This window comes from Geotrypetes seraphini, chromosome 2 (assembly GCF_902459505.1).
Source record: "Geotrypetes seraphini chromosome 2, aGeoSer1.1, whole genome shotgun sequence".
In the NCBI taxonomy this organism is placed as follows: Eukaryota; Metazoa; Chordata; class Amphibia; order Gymnophiona; family Dermophiidae; genus Geotrypetes; species Geotrypetes seraphini.
The window spans coordinates 46,039,120-46,061,288 of record NC_047085.1 but is presented as its reverse complement, the minus strand read 5'-3'; the positions used below and the strand labels follow the sequence as shown (position 1 = coordinate 46,061,288).

Below are 22,169 nucleotides of genomic sequence, written 5' to 3'. Positions count from 1 at the left end.
TTTATAATGACAGAGGTTGCCATTCAACTTATTTTGAAGAATTGGAAGAACTGGGATAGGTTAAATTACACTTTCTGGTGGGAATTTCTCTGATAAACTTTTAAAATTGAACGTTCGATGGCCGTACAACAGGGATGGTATAAGAAATTTATGGATGTTTGGGAACCATTGACTAAGTTCTGTAAGGAATAACTGATTTTATTTTATTGACCCTTAAGCATACACATCCAGGGTGGATGGGAGGGGGGGAGGGTTTTGCATTGGAATTTAATTCGGGGGATATATGGATGGTTTCCTGTAGGTATGTACTTTTTATGATTATTTGGGGGGAGGGGAAATAGTTGTGCATTAATGTCTATATGTTTAATATGCATTTCGTGTAATATTATGTATATTGAAATTGTTTGTTTGCACAATGGTAGTCTGGAAATTTAATAGATTAAAAAAAAAAAAAAAACCCAGCATAGTTTTACCTAAGAAAATGACTATCCCTAACACTGCTCATCTTTTTTCAAATAAATATTCAGATGAGATTCCCATTTTGCTATTTGCAGTGCTTTGGATGGAAACATATTAAAGAATACAGTGTCCTCGGCAGAGATTTCATTCTTGGTTTTAACATTGGAGTGTTGTAGCTAGCAGCCAAACTGCAATGAAATATCTCATGACATGTTATCACTCATCGGTCCCTGGAATACTGTAGCCAGGACTGGTAGGATAGGAAGATGTTGGGGGGAGAGGGGAGGGGGGAGGGAAGGGAGTGATATGTCAGTAATTATCCATGCCTTTCCTTTCTTCTTCTGCCTTTTTTTAACTTCCACCTTCTGCTCTATAATTGGCTGCCTTCTTTTCTTCTTTCTCTTTTCTTCTTATCGGACCCAGAGCCTAGAAGGAAGCAGCAGCTGGAGGGAGAGATTTAAAAAAAAAAAAAAAAAAAATCTCCACTCTATAGAGCAAGCACCTCACCGGATACCAAGAAAGAAGGTGGGGGAGAAGGACCCTGTCTGAAGGAAGAAAATATATATATATAAAAACATCAACAAGGAAAAGTTTCAGACCCCATCAGGAAACGGTGCCACTCATGACTTCAAAGGTCTGTCTGGTTTGCTTCCTCTTTATTTGAAGGGTGGTGGTCTTTCTGTCCGACCTGTCAGATGCGCGCCGCTGAGCAAAATGCACGGATATTTGTAGGCGCCTGCTTCAGCATTGAGCGTGCAAATGTTTCAACCTGCTCCGCAGTAACTTAAACTCCCGTTTTGTGTGTGTGTGTGAGTGTGTATCACCTGCAAACAAAAGCAGAGGATGCGATGAGGGGGAATGTCTAAAAAAAAAAAAGAGAGAGACCTGTGTAGTGTCTGTTAAGAGTGGCTTCCTGCAGATAATGTATATATTTTAGTTATCCGTGTATTTTGCACAACCATCTCACACTTATTGGCAGTGTTGAAAAAGTAACGAAATGGTGCATTTAGTTTCTCCCTAACCCATTAAAAAAAAAAAATTCCTTTTAAATATTCAGATTGGGTGATTGATTTTTTTTTTTTTTTCCTTTTGCCCAGGGATGAATATACGTTTAGCCTAACTAAAGCGCTTTTCTTGTATCTCGCTGCAAGGTGAAAGGAGATCAGAGACTAGAAGCGCTTTCTTCTGCCTATTTAGCTTTGCAAAGCTGGTATTGTTTTTAGGGTGGGGGCGGGGAGCTATGGCGCAGCTTGATTTCAGTAAGTATTTTATAGCCCGGAGCAAATTATCCATTACAAAAAAAAAAAAAAAAAGATTTACAATTAGTCTGGCGCTGAATCTGGCAATCCTGCGAGCCTCAGCTCCACCTTCTCCTTCCGACGGAAGAGCGATTCTTTTTCAGTACTCTTCTGCGGAAAGAGGAGCTAAAGCTACAGAGGAGATTTCAGGAAACTTCTTATATCCTGCCGGGGTGTCTAAATGTCATGTTAACAATGTCCATGGCGTGCTTTGAGAGTGTTGAATGCACTACTGCTTTCGGGGTCCCTCGGGGATATGCCTTTGTGTAGGGTCGTGCTGGGACATGGAAGTGAGCCCCCAAACCAACTAGCATGGCTGAGATGCGAGGCAATTGTACCGATGACACCCCCTAACCCTGCCCTGTGTGTATGACCGGAAGGAACTCTTGATGAGGAGGTCGATAAGGTTGCACGTGCCTGTGCTAGGGACGGACTAATGTGGTGCAACCAATAAGAGTGTGTACTAGGCACACCTAGTCCAAGCTCACCTTAAAGCATTGGTCTCAAACTCAAACCCTTTGCAGGGCCACATTGTGGATTTGTAGGTACTTGGAGGGCCTCAGAAAAAAATAGTTAATGTCTTATTAAAGAAATGACAATTTGGCATGAGGTAAAACTCTTTATAGTATATAAATCTTTCCTTTCGGCTAACTCTTAATAATAATATTGTAATTTATAGCTAAAGAGATATATGATCAAGAAACTGTTTTGTTTTACTTTTGTGATTATGATAAACATACAGAGGGCCTCAAAATAGTATCTGGCGGGCCACATGTGGCCCCCGGGCTGCGAGTTTGAGACCACTGCCTCAAAGAATGTGTGTTATTTGGCACACAATGGAGGGAATTCTATAAATGGCACTGAAAGTTCCTTGCTAGAGAATTTTGGCACCAAAGTGCATGTGTCTAAAGAGTGCCAGAATTGCTGAAACCTGAGGTTCATGCTGGTACCCACGTTAGGCGCGGCGAGGCCGTATTTTGTAACTATATGTGTAACTTTTTGGGACACCCGTGGTCACACCCTATTTTAAGTTATGTGCTAGCTAGTAGATTGAGGCACCATGTCTTGTGGAATAGCATGCAGCCAGATGCTTAAATTTGGGTGCACACAATCGGATGCTGTTTATAGAATCCGGCTCAAAATAAAAGCTTTCTGGGTCCCCGTCCCTAGTCTGTCGTGCACCCTGGAGGAGAGTTCTAATTTTCGATGCTCTCTCTTTCTTTAATTTATTGAAGTTCCATCCGCCTTCCTTTTGTCGCCTGTTACTGTCCATGTCCTAGTGTGATTTGAGTGTTGGCGGTACCCCGATTTTAAAAAAAATTTACATCGCTTTGAAATATGATATTGCGATTTAATCAAATTTTAAAATAAACTTGATGTGTCTAAAGTATCTGAAAACCTGGCTTTTCTCAAAAATGTAAAGCTCACCACCCCCTTTATAACCACTAATCAATTCTTATTATGTTCTTCCCTCATTTATTAAAGTACCTGTAAACTGTGCCAAGCTCTAACTTTATGGAGAGGATGCGGTATATAAACTTAAGTTTAGTTAATTTAAAGTAAACCGTGGCTCCCAGGTGTGCTAGTTTATAACTGGTGCCACGCTAAGAAATTTCAGCCATAGAAATAATATAATTCAGAATGTATTTGTTTTGACAAATCTGTCTAAGAACTTCAAGGTGTAGCGGGTTATAAATAAATTTGAATTTGAATTTTATTTTTGGGTTCTGATTTTTTAGGTGCAATATATAGAATTCAGTTCTAAGCCTAAAGCTGGACACCTAACTTTATAAAATTTGGGGTAACTGCGTATCCTTATACTCTTAATTATGCATAAAACCCTCTCGTTTTGAGCACCTGCTTGAGGGGACATTCTGTAGCCATGTAAACAGTAACAGATGTTCCAGTTAAGTGCACCCCAAGCAAAATATCATAAAGAGCCCCTTGAATGTTGAAGGAGATACCCTGAAGATACAGGGATGGATATAGGTGGACCTCTGGTTCCCTGGGCCCAGTGGCGTAGCAAGGATGAGAGGCACCCAGGGAGGTGCCACTCCCGCCCTCTTCTCCACCCCCACCTCCACATGCTCTTTCCTCCCCTCCTGCCGTGCACTCTGCTTCTCTTCCCCCAAACCTCTGTAACATTTCTGGAGTGAGCAGCAAACCCCCCAGCTGCTGTGGCACCAGCATCAGCTCTTCCTCTGACTTCCTGGAGCTGGTCCAGGAAGTGATGTCAGAGGAAGAGCCGACACTGGCACCACAGCAGATTGGGGGTTGCTGCTCGTGCCAGGAACGTTACAGAGGTATGGGGGAAGGGAAGCTGCTGGGGGGGGGGTGAGTAGAGAGGAGGATGGGTGCCTGTGCCCTCACCAAGATGGCATCCAAGGCATACCACCCCCTTACTATGCCACTGCCTGGGCCCTTGGCATTATATGGACTGATTGGCTGAAATTTACACCAGTGCATGTAGATATAAATTTATCAACCAAAGGTTTTACATTCTGGAGCCATTCGCTGATGTCAACAGCATATAATGTTTCCTGTACTGAAATGTTATTACAGGTAAAACAGTCTGACATTATTCAATTGTCTGAATATATTATAGCAGCACTAAAGGAAGTTTTTGAGAAATGTTATTCAGATACAGAGCCCTTTAGATTTGGTCCATGCTAGAAAGTTAGTATTCAGAATGAATGTATATTTCTATAGGGGGGGGCAGTGTGGCACAGTGGTTAAAGCTACAGCTTCAGCACCGTGAGACTGTGGGTTCAAGCCCACACTGCTCCTCATGATCCTGGGCAAGTCACTTAATTCCCTCATTGCTCCAGGTACATTAGATAGATTGTGAGCCCTCCAGGACAGGCAGGGAAAAAATGCTTGAGTACCTGAATAAGTTCATGTAAGCCATTCTGAGCTCCCTTGGGAGAATGGTATAGAAAACTGTATAAATAAACACACAATGCTTAACTGTTTCTGTCTGAAAGGCATCAAGTGCTGTTTCTTATGAAACTCAGAAGTAAGCTCTTAGATCAGTCAGTACACAGAAACATCTATAAGCACTTGGGAGTTTCCCACCTCCTGTCCCATAGGCTCCAACCACAAACTTTCCCACCTGCCAAAGCCACTGCCTCTCTTCCCTTCCATCATTTCTTTCTCCATCCTTCTCCATCTCATGTTACCCCCATTTCTTTCTCTCTCTCCTCATGCCACCTGTGATGTAAACTTCTGGGACCAGCATAGGAAGCAGTAGCAGTAGCAGCAGGCAAAGAGCTGTAGTCCTGTTTATTATCACAGGCCCAGTGAAGCTGCAGCAGGAAGGGGTGAGGAAATTGAGCAGCATGGGGTGGATGAGAGGGGTAAGAGAAATGAGGTAAGATGGGATGGGAGTGGAAAAAGAGAGAAAGGAAACAGGGCAATACCGGATGGGGAGGGGAGAGAAAAAGATGGGGTAATACCTAATAGTGGTGGAGAGGAGGCAGAGGCAATGTTGGATAGGCTGGAGACACAGAGATAGCAGAGAGGGGAAATATTACATAGGAGGAGGAGAGAGAGATAGAGAGGAACAATGCTGGATGGGGGAAGTGAATTAGGGGCAATGCTGAATGATTGTGTGTGTGTGTGTAGGGAGAGAGACAGGGGCAGTGCTGCATACCAAGAACATAAAGACAGACAGGCAATGATAGATGATGGGGAGAGGGGAAGAGAGATAGAGAAGATGATACATGGATGGCAAGAAGAGAGAGACAGATGGGGCAATGCTGGATGCGGGGAGAGAGAGAGAAAGGGCATGCTGAATGGTGCAGGGGAGAGGGAGGAAAGAGGGGCAATGCTGCATGCCAGGGACAGAAGAATGCCTACAGATGGATGGTGAAATGGGAAGAGAGAAAGAGACAGAGAGGGGATGCTAGCTGGCATAGAGAGACAAGACAAGAGAGAGATTGCTGACTGATGCCACCGGATGCCCATCCCCCCAGCCACCCAAACCACCCCCACTCCCACAAAACCTCCTCCGTACCTCTAAATTATGATGACAGCAGGAGGGATGCCCAAGGTCTAAAGCAGGGATGTCAAAGTCCCTCCTTGAGGGCCACAATCCAGTCGGGTTTTCAGGATTTCCCCAATGAATATGCATGAGATCTATTTGCATGCACTGCTTTCATTGTATACTAATAGATCTCATGCATATTCATTGGGGAAATCCTGAAAACCCGACTGGATTGTGGCCCTCGAGGAGGGACTTTGACACCCCTCCTCTAATATCTCTGGATATGCAGTAACTGATTTACAACTTGCTATGCATAAAGTTAAAGATTGGATCATGCATAACAAGTTGATAATTAACATCAGGAAATCTTTGGTGTGCTGGTCTTCTCTTTTAAATCAGTATTATTTGATCTTCAGTTTGAGCTGGTTCAGAAGTTCAAATATTTAGAAATTATAATAGACTCCTGTATGGATTTCGTAGATCAAATCTCAACTCTAATTCAAAATAATTTTTATACACTATGACTATTAAGATCAATTAGAAGTTATTATAATTATTTAAATTGGTTTGGGGCCCATTGATATCCTTTGTTACTTCAACATAGTTGTCTTTGCTTATTTTTATACATATCCAGGACGGGGTGTGTGGGGGGGGGAAGGATATCTTTCTGGTTTATTTCTTGATTAAATTGTTGCATGGGAGTGGAGGGATAGTTTTCTTCTGCATCGTTTTTGATGGAATTTAAGTGCTTACGTTGATTATTAATGTCTGTATAATTCTTGGCACTTTGTATTAGTTTTGAAAATTAATAAAGATTAAAAAAAAAAAAAGAAGTTATTATAATCAGAAAGTATTGCAAATCCTTATATATGCTCTACTTAGTAGTAGGTTAGATTATGGAAATATTATTTATGCAGGCCTGCCAGCGTCTCAAATCAGAGGATACAAACTCTTCGAAATTTGGCAGTAAAACATTTGGGGCTCTTTTTACAAAGGCGCGCTAGGCGGTTTAACGCGCGTAATAGCGCACGCTAAACCGCCGGACACGCTAGCTGCTACCGCCTCCTCTTGAGCAGGCGGTAGTTTTTGGCCAGCGCAGGGGTTAGAGCGTGATGAAAAGTCACGCGCGTTAACCCCGCTAACGCGCCTTTGTAAAAGGAGCCCTTGGTTAATGCACGTTTATATGATCATGTAACCCCTTTGTTATTTGAATTTCATTGGTTCCTTGTGAAATACCAATCGCATATAAAATGTTATGTATGGCACATAATCGCTTTGGGATGCCAGACCAGCATATTTAAATAGATCAATTATACTTTATACACCAGTAAGATGTTAAAGATCGCTACAAGATTAAAGATTGGTAATTCCTCCTTTAGTAAGGGCGCAATGGAGTGTGAGGAGTAGTGGCTCGTGGCCAGTAGGGGGTGATGTTTATGGGACGGTAATGGAATGGATAGCAGAACATGATGGTGCAGTATTTTTGTGGAGTTTTTCTACAAAAGAGCCTGTTTTTCGTATGATTCTGGGTAATTCTAGTTAGATACAAGCATATGTGTTAGTTAGGGCCACGCCCAATGGAAGCGTATGAAAGACGGGTAAATAAAAAATCTGAATATGAATGTAGATAAAGCCAGAAAAATATACTACAGATTAAGCGTTGATGTCCCTTGCTCAAGTGCCATGAGAGAGCGAGCTTTTTTTCTGGGTGGCACTGAATCATTGGAATAAGTTACCAAGAGAAATTTGAGGGGAATTAGATCATTAAAAAGTTTAAGTATTTCTTTAAATTAGCCTTTGATAATATCTGAAATGTGTTGTGCGGGAAGTCGGAGACCACTTTGAGTTAGAGTGCATGTCTGTCCGTCCCTATATTGTATGTTTCCCTTATTTGAAAATTATTTATTGTTCATCGCTTTGTAATCTTTGAAAAAAGCGATTTTATCAAATATGAAATAAACTTGAAATTTGGCACCAATAATTAACAATTAGTACCTTGTAAAATGCACTTAATTGGACGGTAGGTGCCTACCAAAAAGTAGGCATGGTTAGGGGTGGATTGTGGGCATGTTTTTCAAACGTAAGGAAGTTCTTCTTCATCCAGAGAGTGGTAGAAATCTGGAACGCTCTTCTGGAGGCTGTCATAGGGGAAAGCACCCTCCAGGAATTCAAGAAAAGGTTAGATAAGTTCCTGCTGAACCAGAACGTACGCGGGTAAGGCTAGACTCAAATAGGGCACTGGTCGTTGACCTAAGGGCCGCCACGTGAGAAGACTGCTGGGCACGATGGACCATTGGTCCAACCCGGCAGCAGCAATTCTTATATTCTTACACTTCAATCATATCTCCCCTCAGCCGTCTCATTACAGAAGCTCCTGTATTGTATCGCCATTACAGAAGTTTATGTAAACCGCTGTGCATTGACTTCCCAGTCATTAGTAGTGGTATAGAAGCTTTCAATAAACAACAAACAATATCCTGGGTGACCCATCAGAGCAAAAATAGTAAAAAGATAAACAGGAAATAGCAGCAGGTAGACAAAGGACTCAAGCTTGGCTGAGAGAAATAGGAGGTCTTTGCAGAAGAAAAGACCAATAAAAGTAAAGTAACAAGGGTAACAAGTTCAAGTTCAATTTAACATACCGCAAATATAAAACCAGGATGTAAATCTAAGCGGTTTACAATAAAAGATTTAAAATTTAAAATAAACAAATTAAATAGAGTAGAAAACAAAAAAAGTAAAACAAAACGTAAAAAAAACACTTGAGAACATGAGGAAAGAGGGAATCAGTGGATTACAATAAAAATTAAAATGTACTTATAAACATGACTGATATATATAGGGATACAGTTGTAATTATCTAAAAAAATTATTTGTTCAAAAATGTACTGTAATTTAGGTTTAACTTAAACAATTATAATTTTTCCCCCTGAAGTAGCCTTTTGAGGAGAAACAGAGGTGCTTTCTGTTGGGAAGCGGCCAAACTAAGATAAGTTTTTCCAAGTTTTATATTGTTTGCTTTCACGTTACCATTTAGAAGTGCTTACATCTATATTTATACCAGGCTGTTGTCATTACAAACAGTTTTAAACAGCTTGGACTGGAATTCCTTCTCTTTATATACATTTTTTGATACTTATGACAAAATGAAATTTGGAAATATAAAATTTGAATTTTGAAATGAATGAGAGGACATTTATATGTTTATGTACGGAGTTTTTTCTCAAACCAGTGGTGATACAGGTGGCTTAGGGTACTTGTGTAGTCCCGGCCGCCTGTGTATGAGGTTTGTTTTTCTCCGTCTTGTTATTATATTTTTTTTGTCTGTTGTATCTTTTGATGTGAATGAATGAAATCCTTCTGTTAAACCTAAATACAGTACGTTTTTGAACAAATAATTTGCTCACGTACCATGACAGGAAGTACTGCAGTACCAAAATCCTAAAAACTGAGAAGAACATTAACATATTTTAAAGAGGCATTATAAAGAATAGTGCAAGGTTGCCCGGGGCAGAATAAGCCCTACCTTATGTACTGGGCTGAACTTCGTGAACTCTTACTGACCACCAAACAGTTGTGCCCTCTGTATTTGCAATGTGCTGGGAAATTATCCCTGAGAGTGTTTTTCTGGCTTGTTCCTAATTTATGGCATAGACTTCCTGGCTCATTAAGAGCAGAGGCTTCTTCGAAACAATTTAAAATATTATTAAGAACATATATATATTTTTAAATTAAGGCATATGTTTTGCAAGAGTGGAAGCAGTACATTGATACTCAACTGCAGAGAATTATAAAATATAGACCCCTCCCCCCTTTATCAAGCCGCATTAGGTTTTATTTTTTAATGGCGGCCACTGTGGTAAAAGCTCCGTTGCTCATAGAATTCCTATCAGCGTCGGAGCTTTTACCAAAGCAGCCAGCGAAAAACAACAACCCCTTAACGTGGCTTGATAAAAGGGGCTAAATCCCTTTGTGCCTGAGCCAGAAGTCTGTAACTGTACTAAATACAAGAACAGTAATGAAGTTAAGGTCAAAGATATCAGTATGAGCCCACCATGAATCATGGGAACCTTTTGGCTCAGGCTAAGTCTCACAGGTGACTAGCACCAGACGTACGTCTAAATGAGAATTGCCTCATATATCATCAAATCTGTGACCATCTTCTATAAACAAAATCATTCGTTTCAAATGAAAAAATACAGGCTTATAGTTCAGGAAAAAGGGGAATATAAGGACATAACAAACAAATACCCCATCACAGACTAAACCAACACAATAAATATGGTAAGTTATGAAAACTAAGGAAAATATGTGAATGGTGGTTGAAGATTTACACATGCATAATTTTAAGCCTCAAATTTAATAAATACTAAAACATTTAAATTAGTAAGTTAATGTATAACATCTAAAAGTTAATCTAAATAAATATGAGAATCCATTAAAAGAATTATATTGTGCAAATTGTGCTAAATGTGCAAATCTGCCCAGACCCTGAGAAACAAGTAACTACAGTACGATAACTAATTATATGCTCATGAAAAGTGCCAGTGCCAGCACCAATACAGAAATTTCTGTCTATAATAGCAACAAAATCTTTCTCATTAAAATAAAGTGCAATGACTCAAGTACCAATTGGATTTCAAACATTCAAATGCAAATATAAAAAATATGTGAATATCACTCATATAACCCAACTATAGTGGCTAATAAAGCATCAGTACTATAACAATTAACTATAACATATAACCAGGGGCTCAGACTATTACCAACCCCACACGTATACACACACAATACCACTCAAACCGAGAACATATCGTCATTCATCACCACTCGACAGAGCTCCGTTTCGTATCTTCATCAGGAGCAGGATGCCAAATAATATAATATAATGGCCCAGTGGAAAACACCGACAACCAAATTTCACAGTTGTTCCAAAGTTTCAAAACCAAAAATCAAGGAAAATACTCAGAGCTAGCGTGTACAAATCAAACAACGCTGCGATTGAAAAAACATGGCGTCTATGGGGTTTAAGAACGCCTCGGAGAGCCAGCCATGGACGCGCCCACAGACTGCGTGGTGACGCAAAAGAACGGCACCCGCAGAGGGACAAACATAATAAAGGCAAAATTATGTACCATAAGAAAAACGTAAAAAGATAAATGTAAAACCAGAGAGGCCGATGTTCAATTCCAAGCGTTGAATTCAGGTCCTGATCTTTCTAAATTTCAGGATCAATTAGCAGAATTACAATCTTCCCTGGAAGAGTTTCGGAAAAAACAAAAACAGGGGAAACTTAAAAAATTGCAAAGGGACACACAGGATTATTCTCAAGGAAGTGTGTATTTATGGTTACACACTCAGGCTGACCAACAAACCACGGAAGGGACTACTTTCCCTAATTCTAGACCCCAATTGAATACATACCAGGGATTTTCTGAAGACAATCAAAGTTCGAGTAGTGGAAGTGATTCCAGATCACAATCTAGGGATCGTAATTTTTTAGGGCAACGCAACCGTCAAGGACAGTGGACTCGACGTCGGAGGGGACGAGGCAGAGTCCAATACAATCAAGCGAATCGCCCTCAAACCCGATCCACCAATCCCAAGACGTATTAGTCACCAATATCTCGGGGTGTCCATTAACTGAGGTTCAAGCCTCAGTCTTAGGGAAGGGTCTCTCTTTTGTCCCCAAGGTCAAACATAATCCTTTTAAGACCAGATGTGACCTTGCCCGTATTATCCGTAACCTACAGGTAAAACTATACTTCGCTCAGAATGTAACTGATGGTGATGTTTCCATTCTTCGTCCTAAATCTTCTTGGACCCCTCCGCGTCCCTTGGATCCACATATAGCTACTTTCCGTGATCTAGTTCTCAAAGATCTGACTAGCATTGAATCCAGACATATAAAGAAGCCTTTTGTAAACTTAACAACGATGGAATTTAAAGCTCTCCATGACCTCCGGTGTGATCAACGTTTAATTATAAAACCGGCAGATAAGGGAGGATCAATTGTAATACAACATAAGTTACAGTATCAAACTGAAGTGATCCGTCAGCTAAGTGATCCTCAATGTTATGTGTTACTTTTAGAAGACCCCTTAAAGATCTTCAATGTGAAATAAGCAAGTTGATCAATGAGGCTCTTCAATCTGGGATACTTACGAAGGCGGAAAGTCGTTTCCTTCAGAATCCACATCCTAGGACTCCAGTGTTTTATACAGTACCGAAGATCCACAAATCCCTTAGTAGTCCTCCAGGGAGACCTATTGTCTCCCTAAAAAATACCATATTAGAACCTTTGTCTCAATTTTTGGACTATTTTTTACGATCTTATGTAAGTCAAGCAAGATCTTACATCAGGGATACCACTGATTTTTTACGCAAACTCCAAATGTTACACATAAATGCTGCTGAGGCTTATCTTGTCTCCCTTGATGTGGTGGCCCTTTACACTAGTATTCCACAAGATCAAGCTTTGAATATCGTTAGAAAAACTCTTGATCTTCGTCAGGCCCCCATCAGGGTTCCTACTTCTTTTTTGATGAATTTGGCCAAGCTTGTACTTTCCAGGAATTATTTCAAGTTTGATGAACGGTTTTACCAACAGATACAGGGAGTCGCTATGGGCACTACTGCGGCTCCCAGTATAGCCAACCTCTTTATGAGCCAGTTCGAAGAAGATTTTCTCTATCCTGACTCTCAGTTAGTTTATGTAGTAGGTTGGACACGTTTTATCGACGATATTTTTTTCATATGGACACATTCAGAAGTACATCTTCATTCTTTTGTGAATTGGTTGAATTCTTTGACTCAACATTTGAAGTTTACTATGACTTATCACAGACAATCTATCACATTTTTAGATACCACGGTGATCCTTGACAATAACAAAATTTTAACTAAAGTCCATCATAAAATTACAGAAAGGAATAATTTGTTAGCATTTTCCAGTTGTCACCCCAGACGTCTCAAAGCTGCAATTCCCATCGGCCAGTTCCTTCGAGTGAGACGTATCTGTACTACAGAAGAAGCATTTAAGATGGAAGCTGATGCCCTTTGGAATAAATTTTTAGCCAGGGGTTACCCTAGAAGGGTGATCCGGAAGGCTTACCTCAGGGCCAAGCATGCAAACAGGGAGCTTATGCTGCAAGGTACTAATAAAGAAACATCCTCTAATCATATATGCGTTCTTTCTCATTCCACACAGTCGGCAGCAGTGGCTGCCAGTATTAGAACGCATTGGCATGTGTTACAACTCCACACAGTATTCCAGGAGAACCCTTGCATTGCATTCACCAGGGGAAGGAATCTTTCTGAATATTTAGTTTCCTCTGTCTTTCCACCTAGATCCAGCCCTATATTGGACATGGGACAGCATGCCCCCTGTGGGAAGTGTTCTGTTTGTGATACGTCTCTCTCTGGCAATCAATGGGTACATCCCATTACCAAACGCGCATACAATTTGAAATCTAGGACTTCTTGTGGTTCAAATTTTGTAGTGTATGTGATTTCCTGTCCTTGTGGACTTATTTATGTGGGCTGCACTACCCGAAGTATTCGCACTCGCCTAATTGAACACCGGAGTTGTTTAAAAACTGGTAAAATTACAGCTCCTATGGTGTCTCACAATATGTCCCATCAACATAGTTTTTCTCAATTACGTTGGTGTATTTTGGAACAGGTTTCCACTACATTTGAAGGGGACAGACATACTTACCTGCTGACTCGTGAAAATTTCTGGATATTTTGTCTTCAAGCATATTTTCCCATAGGGTTAAATGAAAATGTTGACAAATGTTTTACTTGTTAATTCTATACCTGTCTGGTCAGTTCTTTACATGGATTAGTTTATTATATGATTTTCTCCTTTTTTCCCCCTTTTTTTCTTTCATATAATAATTTTTTACATTTATCTTTTTATACGTTTTTCTTATGGTACATAATTTTGCCTTTATTATGTTTGTCCCTCTGCGGGTGCCGTTCTTTTGCGTCACCACACAGTCTGTGGGCGCATCCATGGCTGGCTCTCCGAGGCGTTCTTAAACCCCATAGACGCCATGTTTTTTCAATCGCAGCGTTGTTTGATTTGTACACGCTAGCTCTGAGTATTTTCCTTGATTTTTGGTTTTGAAACTTTGGACCGACTAACTGTGAAATTTGGTTGTCGGTGTTTTCCACTGGGCCATTATATTATATTATTTGGCATCCTGCTCCTGATGAAGATACGAAACGGAGCTCTGTCGAGTGGTGATGAATGACGATATGTTCTCGGTTTGAGTGGTATTGTGTGTGTATACGTGTGGGGTTGGTAATAGTCTGAGCCCCTGGTTATATGTTATAGTTAATTGTTATAGTACTGATGCTTTATTAGCCACTATAGTTGGGTTATATGAGTGATATTCACATATTTTTTATATTTGCATTTGAATGTTTGAAATCCAATTGGTACTTGAGTCATTGCACTTTATTTTAATGAGAAAGATTTTGTTGCTATTATAGACAGAAATTTCTGTATTGGTGCTGGCACTGGCACTTTTCATGAGCATATAATTAGTTATCGTACTGTAGTTACTTGTTTCTCAGGGTCTGGGCAGATTTGCACATTTAGCACAATTTGCACAATATAATTCTTTTAATGGATTCTCATATTTATTTAGATTAACTTTTAGATGTTATACATTAACTTACTAATTTAAATGTTTTAGTATTTATTAAATTTGAGGCTTAAAATTATGCATGTGTAAATCTTCAACCACTATTCACATATTTTCTTCAGTTTTCATAACTTATCATATTTATTGTGTTGGTTTAGTCTGTGATGGGGTATTTGTTTGTTATGTCCTTATATTCCCCTTGTTCCTGAACTATAAGCCTGTATTTTTTCATTTGAAACGAATGATTTTGTTTATAGAAGATGGTCACAGATTTGATGATGTATGAGGCAATTCTCATTTAGACGTACGTCTGGTGCTAGTCACCTGTGAGACTTAGCCTGAGCCAAAAGGTTCCCATGATTCATGGTGGGCTCATACTGATATATTTGACCTTAACTTCATTACTGTTCTTGTATTTAGTACAGTTACAGACTTCTGGCTCAGGCACAAAGGGATTTAGCCAATTCTAGGAGTAATTTGACAATAGTTTTTATTGGCTATATACCTTATAGGGTTTTCTTTTTTACTATATTGATAAAAGGGGGCCATAATGTTTGTTGGTGTGAATGTTGAAGACTCTATTTACAGTGGAGTGGAGTTCCTTTTCTTATGACTTGATAAAGTCAAGCGGTATAACAAGATTTAGTCTTCACAAATCCTAGTGAGACATGGCCTCCAAAACTGAACACAATACATCAAGTGGGGCTTCACCAATGACTTGTATAGGGGCATCGCTGGTTATATCTCTCTTTGCAGCCTACTTCCTTCTGGCTACAACCACTGCCTTGTCGCTTTGTTTTGCCACCATGAGATCCGCAGACACTATCGTCCAAAGATCTCTCTCCTGAGGCATGCCTTTCAGGCTCTCACCTCCAATACTGTATATCTCCTTTGTATTTCTGCAACTCAAGTGCATCACTCTGTTCTTCTTCTGCTTCAAAGCACTACACGGACTTTCCTCTAATATATAACTGACCTTTTCGTCTTCTCAGCCAACAGACACAAGAGAAGCTCACATTCCAACTTCGTTTCCCCCCCAGTGAGAGGTTGTAAACTGAAAAAACACCATGAACATCTTCTCTCGCACCAAGCAGCATCATGGGGTAAAGACCTAGAACAATTGCTTTCACCCACTACTTATGAGGAATTTAGGAAACGTCTGAAAACACACCTGTTCCTAAAGTATCTAGACAACTGATCCTCTCTTCTCTCTCCCCTCTATAGCGATTAACTTGTTCTATTGATCACTCTCTCCTCAAAAATGGATTTCCTGTCCTATTAACCCTCTTTCTTCCTCCCCTCTTAAAGTCAATCAATTTGTACCTTTGCTTAATCTTTGTAAACCGCATAGAACTTCACGGTATTGCGGTATATAAGCTGTTATTACTATTATTATTACTTATTCACATTACATTTTAACTGACAATCTATTCTAATTTCTGTGGTTCTCTTCTGCTTTCTACTTTCTCCCTCTAATTGTGTGTGTGTTTCTTCTGTAGGTGCCTGAGAAGGAGTATGTGTGTGTGTAGATACAAATGTAGGTATGAATGTCTATTTGGTAGAAGCAGGCGGCGGTCCTGAGCCACAAACCCCCTCGCTCTCTCCCTCCATTATCCGAGCGCAGCTGATCAGCAGGAGGCTGCCTCAAAACAGGCAGCTCGTGGCTATCTCTGGCAGGTCCTTTCCTCTGACGCATCACTTCTGACATGTCAGAGGAAAGGCCCAGCCAGGGCTAGCCACGAGCAGCCTGTTGTGACCATCTGCGCTCAGGTAAGGGAGGGAGGGGGTTTGTGGCTCAGGACCGCCGTCTGCTTCTGCCTCTAAGGGGCCTAAGGAAGGAGGGCTTTGCAGCTCAGGACTGCTGCCACACTGGTGCAAGGGAGTTCACGGCTCAGGACGTCACCTGCTTATGCCACTAAGGGGCTTGAGGGAGGGAGGAGGGCTTTGGAGCTCAGGACCACTGCTGCACTGGTGCTTCAGGGCTGGGGGAGGAGGGGAGGGCAAGAAATTGAGACTGTGTTAGGCAAGGTATCTAACACATTCTCAATTAACCAGAAAAACAGTTATCCGGTATCCATCAATCTCTGTGGGTGCCAGATAACTGAGATTCTACTGTATCCACTGTTTTATTCTCCATTCTTTTCATAATAATTCCTAACATTCTATTTGCTTTCTTGGCTGCCACTGCAGAGAGTGTTAATGTATCATCAATGATGACATCTAGATCCTTTTCCTGGGTGTTGACTTCTAATGTAGAACCATGCATCATCTCACTGATTACTCCTGTTTCTGGACTATTTATAAATATGTTAAAAAGCAGTGGTCCCAGCACGGATCCTTGGGAAACCCCACCATTTCCCAATTTCCATGGAGAATATTGACATTTAACGCTACTCTGTTTTCTATTTTTAAACAGGTCTTAAGCCACAATAGACACTGCCTCCTTTGCTATAACTTTTTAATTTTCTCAGGAATCATTTATGAAGTGATTTGTCTAATACTCTCTGAAAATCCAGATACGTGATATCAACTGTCTTACCTATATCCATATTTTTATTTATTCATGTAATTTTCTATACTGTTCTCCCTGGGGAACTCAGAATGGTTTACATGAATGTATTCAAGTACTCAAGTATTTTTCTCTATCTGTCCTGGTGTGCTCACAGTCTATGCAATGTACCTGGGGCAATGAGGGGGATTAAGTGACTGGCCCAGGGTCACAAGGAACAGTGCGGCTTTCAACCCACAACCTTAGGGTGCTGAGGCTGTAGCTTTAACCACTGCACCATACTCTCCCCATATGTTTATTCATCTTTTAAAAAAAATTGTAGCAAATTGATTTGGCAAGATTTCCCTTGGCTAAATTCTTTTTGACTTTGTTCCATTAATCCATGCCTATGTACATGTATATGTTAAGTAAGTTTGTCCTTTATAAAAGTCTCATTATTTTGTCCAGCACCAATGTCGAGCTCACCAGTTTTTAATTTCCCAAGTCACCTTTGGAGCCCTTTTAAAAAACTGTTGTTATGTTGGCCATCTTCAGCTACCATACTTGATGTTAAAATGAGTTATAAATTACTAATAGAACTGCAGTGTCATTTTTTTATTTCTGTCAATACTCTGGGATATACATATATACTATCTGGTTCAGGTGATTTGCTACTCTTAATTTTGGGACAGGCACATGGGATTTCTTAGGGAGAAAAGTAGATATTCAATGCCATGGATAGGCAGACTGGATGGGCCATTTGGCCTTTATCTGCTGTTATGTTTCTGTGTTTCTAGTGGTCCAACTGATTCTCACCAATTTGCTTGACTTCTTTGAAGGTGTGAATAAACATGTGGATAAAAGTGAGCAGATTGATATAGTGTATCTAGATTTTCAGAAAGCTTTTGACAAAGTTCCTCATGAGAGGCTCCTGAGAAAATTAAAGAGTCATGGGATAGGTGGCAAAGTTCAGTTGTGGATTAGGAATTGGTTATGGAGGAGAGTAACAATGGAGTGCTGCAGGGGTTTGTACTGGGACCGGTGCTATTTACCATATTTTTCGCTTCATTAGACGCACCTGACCATAAAACGCACTCTAGATTTAGAGGAGGAAAACAAGAAAAAAAACCATTCTGAACCAAATTCTCCCTGCCAGGCTCTGCACCCAATCCCACACTCCTTGCCAAGCTCTGCAACCTGTCCCCCCTCCCTGCCAGGCTCTGTACCCTGTCCCCCCTCTGGTGGTCTAGTGGTAGGCCAGGACAGGGCACAGGGCAAGCAAGGACAGGGCAGACAGGCCTAGTGGCAGGGACAGGACAAGCAGGCAGGTAGGGACAGGACTGGGCGGGCACGTAGGTAGGCAGGCAGGCAGTTAGGCCACCCCCCCCAAGCAGGCAGAAGGAAAGCCCCGGCCTCTCCCTCCTCCCTCCCTATTTTTAATTCAGCAGGGCAAACAGGCAGGCCCCGGCCTCTCCCTCCTCCCTCCCTACCCCCCAGGCAGGCATCAGGCAGGCCATAGCTTCTTCCTCCTCACCCTCAGGCAAGCGACAAGCAGGCCCTGGCCCTCTTCCTCCTCCCTACCGCCCCCCAAATGTACCTTTTTTTTTTTTTTTACTTCTGTTCGCAGCCAAGGCTGGCTGGCTGCTTGGTTCCCGCCGCTTCCTCTGAGAACTGCTAGCTGATGCGGCTGCCTCCTCTTCCGTTCTCTTGCAGCATAGTGGTGTGCCTGCCTGGTCCTGCGCTGCTTCCTGTGAGAACTCAGTTCTACGGGAAGTGGAGCGGGACTAGCCAGGCAACCTGGTGCGCTGTTATGCTGTGAGAGAACGGAAGAGGAAGCAGCTCCGTCAACCAGCAGTTCTTGGAGGAAGCGGCAGGAACCAGGCAGCAAGCCAGCCTTGTGCGCCACTCTCAGGGAGGGAGGGAGGGCGCCACGTCCAGCGAGGGAGAGTGGCTGCATTAAAAATAGGTAACGGGGGGGGCCCTTTGGGTATTCGCTCCATAACACGCACCCTAATTTCCATCCACTTTGGGGGGGAAAAAGTGTGTCTAATGGAGCCAAAAATACGGTAACTTATTTATAAATGATCTGAAAATTGGAATGATGAGTGAGGTGATTAAATTTACAGATGACACTAAACTGTTCAAAGTTGTTAAAATGCATGCGGATTGTGAAAAATTGCAGGCAGACCTTAGGAAATTGGAAGAATGGATGTTCAAGTGGCTGAAATTTAATGTGGACAAATGCAAAGTGATGCACATTGGGAAGAATAACCTAAATCACAGTTACCGGAAACTAGGGTTAGCGCCTAGGAATAGGATCTGGGCGTCATCGTAGACAATATGATGAAACCTTCCACCCAATGTGCAGCAGCGGCCAAAAAAGCAGGATGCTAGGAATTATTAAAAAAGGGATGGTTAACAAGACTAAGAATGATATAATGCTCCTGTATCGCTCCATGGTGCGACCTCATCTGGAGTATTGCGTTCAGTTTGGGTCTCCTTATCACAAAAAAGATATAGCGGCACTACAAAAGATTCAAAGAAGAGCGACCCAGATGGTAAAGGGGATGGAACTCCTCTTGTATGAAGAAAGACTAAAAAGGTTAGGGCTCTTCAGCTTGGAAAAGAGATGGCTGAAGGGAGATATGATTAAATTCTACAAAATCCTGAGTGGAGAAGAATGGGAGCAAGCGGATCGATTTTTCAGTTTGTCAAAAATTATAAAGTCTAGGGGACACTCGATGAAGTTGCAGGAAAATACTTTTAAAACCAATAGGAAGAATTTTTTTTTTCTTTCAAAGAATAGTTAAGCTCTGGAACGCATTACCAGAGGTTGTGATAAGAGCAGATAGCGTAGCTGGTTTTAAGAAATGTTTGGACAATTTCCTGGAGGAAAAGTCCATAGTTTGTTATTGAGAAAGACATGGGGGAAGCAACTGTTTGCCATGGATCGGTAGCATGGAATGTTGCTACTCCTTGGGTTTTGGCCATGTACTAAGGACCTGGATTGACCACCGTGAGAATAGGCTACTGGGCTTGATGGACCATTGGCCTGACCCAGTAAGGCTATTCTTATGTTCTTATGAAAACATAATTAAGAATCTCTTGATTTTGTTTACTCTGAGATGGTCTTAGGAAGAGAGACATACAAAACTTCTGTCAGCATAGCATGGCACATATAATATTGTTAAAAATGGCCAAATAGTTGTCCGTGATTTTCCCACATTTCCTATACTTACACAAATATTTGTGCCAACCACAACATCCCTGTGGGGCCAAATTGTCATGGTTTCATTCATCAGATATAGTTTGCTTATGATGTTTCTTTCCCTCGTGTATGAAAATAATGCTGGAGATTGGTACCATCACTGCATCTTAGAACTCTGTTTTAAGAAATACCAATGTTTCAACAAAATCCTTTACATAGCAGTGGATGCAATGGAAAACTTTGCAACAAATGAAATTCTTTTCTTGCTCCTAACGTTCTTATTTTTTGGATCAGAAATCCTCAAATCTGGTCTTTGAGAAACATAACCCAATTGAGTTTTTAGATTTGTCCGATGTGGTCTATTTACATGTACATAGGTCTCATATATAGGTATTTCCCTTACCCCAGAGAGTTCACAATCAAATTTTGTATCTGAGGTATTAAGGAGGTGGGGGAGGGGGGTTGAGTGACTTACTCAAGTTCATATGGAGTGGCAGTGGGATTTGAATTCTAGTTTCCCTTTATCACACCCAGTACTCTAACCATTTGACTACTTCTCTGTTCTATAATAATGCCTTCAAACCTGCAGTGGTTAATCTGCTTCTCAAAAAACCCTTGCTGGACCCCTCCTGTCCATCCAACTATCACCCTGTCTCCCTTCTTCCGTTCCTATCCAAGATACTCGAGCATGCCATTCTTCGTCGCTGCTTGGACTTCCTTTCAACTCGACAGATTCTCGATTCTCTACAATCTGATTTTCGCCTCCAACATTCCACAGAGGCTGCCCTCACTAAGGTCTGCAGTGATTTGTTCATGGCCAAATCTAAGGGCCTTTACTCTATCCTTATCCTTCTTGAGCTGTCTGCTGCCTTTGATACTGTAAATCACAGCTTACTCCTTGATATGCTGTCCTCATTTGGATTCCGTGAATCTGTCCTCTCCCAGTTTGCCTCTTACCTTTCCCAACGCACCTTTAGTTTATGTAATGGTGGGTCCTCTTCTGCTCCTAGCCCGTTAGTGGTTGGTTTACCCCAGGGTTCTGTCTTAGGACCTCTTCTCTTCTCTCTCTACACCTTTTCCCTCGGTATCCTGATCTCCTCCCATGGCTTCCAGTATCACCTATATGCTGATGACTCCTAGATCTACCTCTCTACACCTGAAATTTCACCTAAAATCCAGGAAAAAGTCTCTGCTTATTTGGCTGACATTGCTGCCTGGATGTTCTGCCGTCATCTGAAACTAAATATATACAAGACTGAGCTGCTCCTGTTTCCTCCTAAACCCTCTGCTCGTCTTCCTTTTTCCATCTCGGTTAATAATACTGTCATTGTTCCAGTCTCCTCTGCTTGCAACCTTGGAGTGGTCTTCAATTCTGACCTCTCATTTTCTACGTATATCCAACAAGCTGCTAAGACCTGTCGCTTCTATTTCTTCAATATCACCAAAATTCGCTCTTTGCTCTCTAAGCACACTACCTGGACACTTGTTCAAGCTTAGATTACTGCAATCTATTCCTAACTGGTATCCCTCAGTTGCCACCTATCCCTTTGCAATCTGTGCAAAACTCTGCTGCACGACTCATCTTCTACCAACCTCATTATGCTCATGTCACCCCTTTCCTTAAGTTACCTCACTGGCTCCCTATCTGCCATTGCATACAATTCAAGATCTTATTGCTGACCTACAAATGTGTTCATTTTGCTGCCCCTCAATATCTCTCCTTGCTTCTCTCTCCTTATACACCTCCAAGAGAACTCCGTTTCTCAGATAAGTCACTCTTAGCGTTATCCTTCTCTTCCACTGCCAATTCCAGACTTCGTTCCTTTTATCTAGCTGCCCCCTATGCCTGAAATAAATTACCTGAGTTTGTCCGTCAAGCCCTTTCCCTTGTTTAAAAGCAGACTGAAAACCCACCTTTTTGATATAGCTTTCAATCCTTAATAACAACAAGGTTTAAAGCAGGGTTGTCAAAGTCCCTCCTCGAGGGCTGCAATCCTGACAGACAAATCACCACTCTGTTATCTTCGACTACAGACTACAAAGCCTTCAGGAGAGATATTAAAACCATACTCTT

At 41.3% G+C, this 22,169-nt stretch overlaps 1 protein-coding gene across 2 annotated transcripts in view; it reads left to right on the top strand.

The window, feature by feature from the left end:
* The first annotated feature begins 815 nt into the window (after window positions 1-815).
* The window catches only part of COL14A1 (collagen type XIV alpha 1 chain), a 393,953-nt gene continuing 372,599 nt past the window's right edge, over window positions 816-22,169 (top strand). Inside the window, exon 1 of one of the 2 annotated variants that reach the window (XM_033933023.1) lies at window positions 816-1,093. The gene's annotated coding sequence lies outside the window, so the exon portion shown is untranslated. The remainder of the gene's footprint in view (window positions 1,094-22,169) is intronic. The other variant, XM_033933024.1, reaches the window with a different exon arrangement.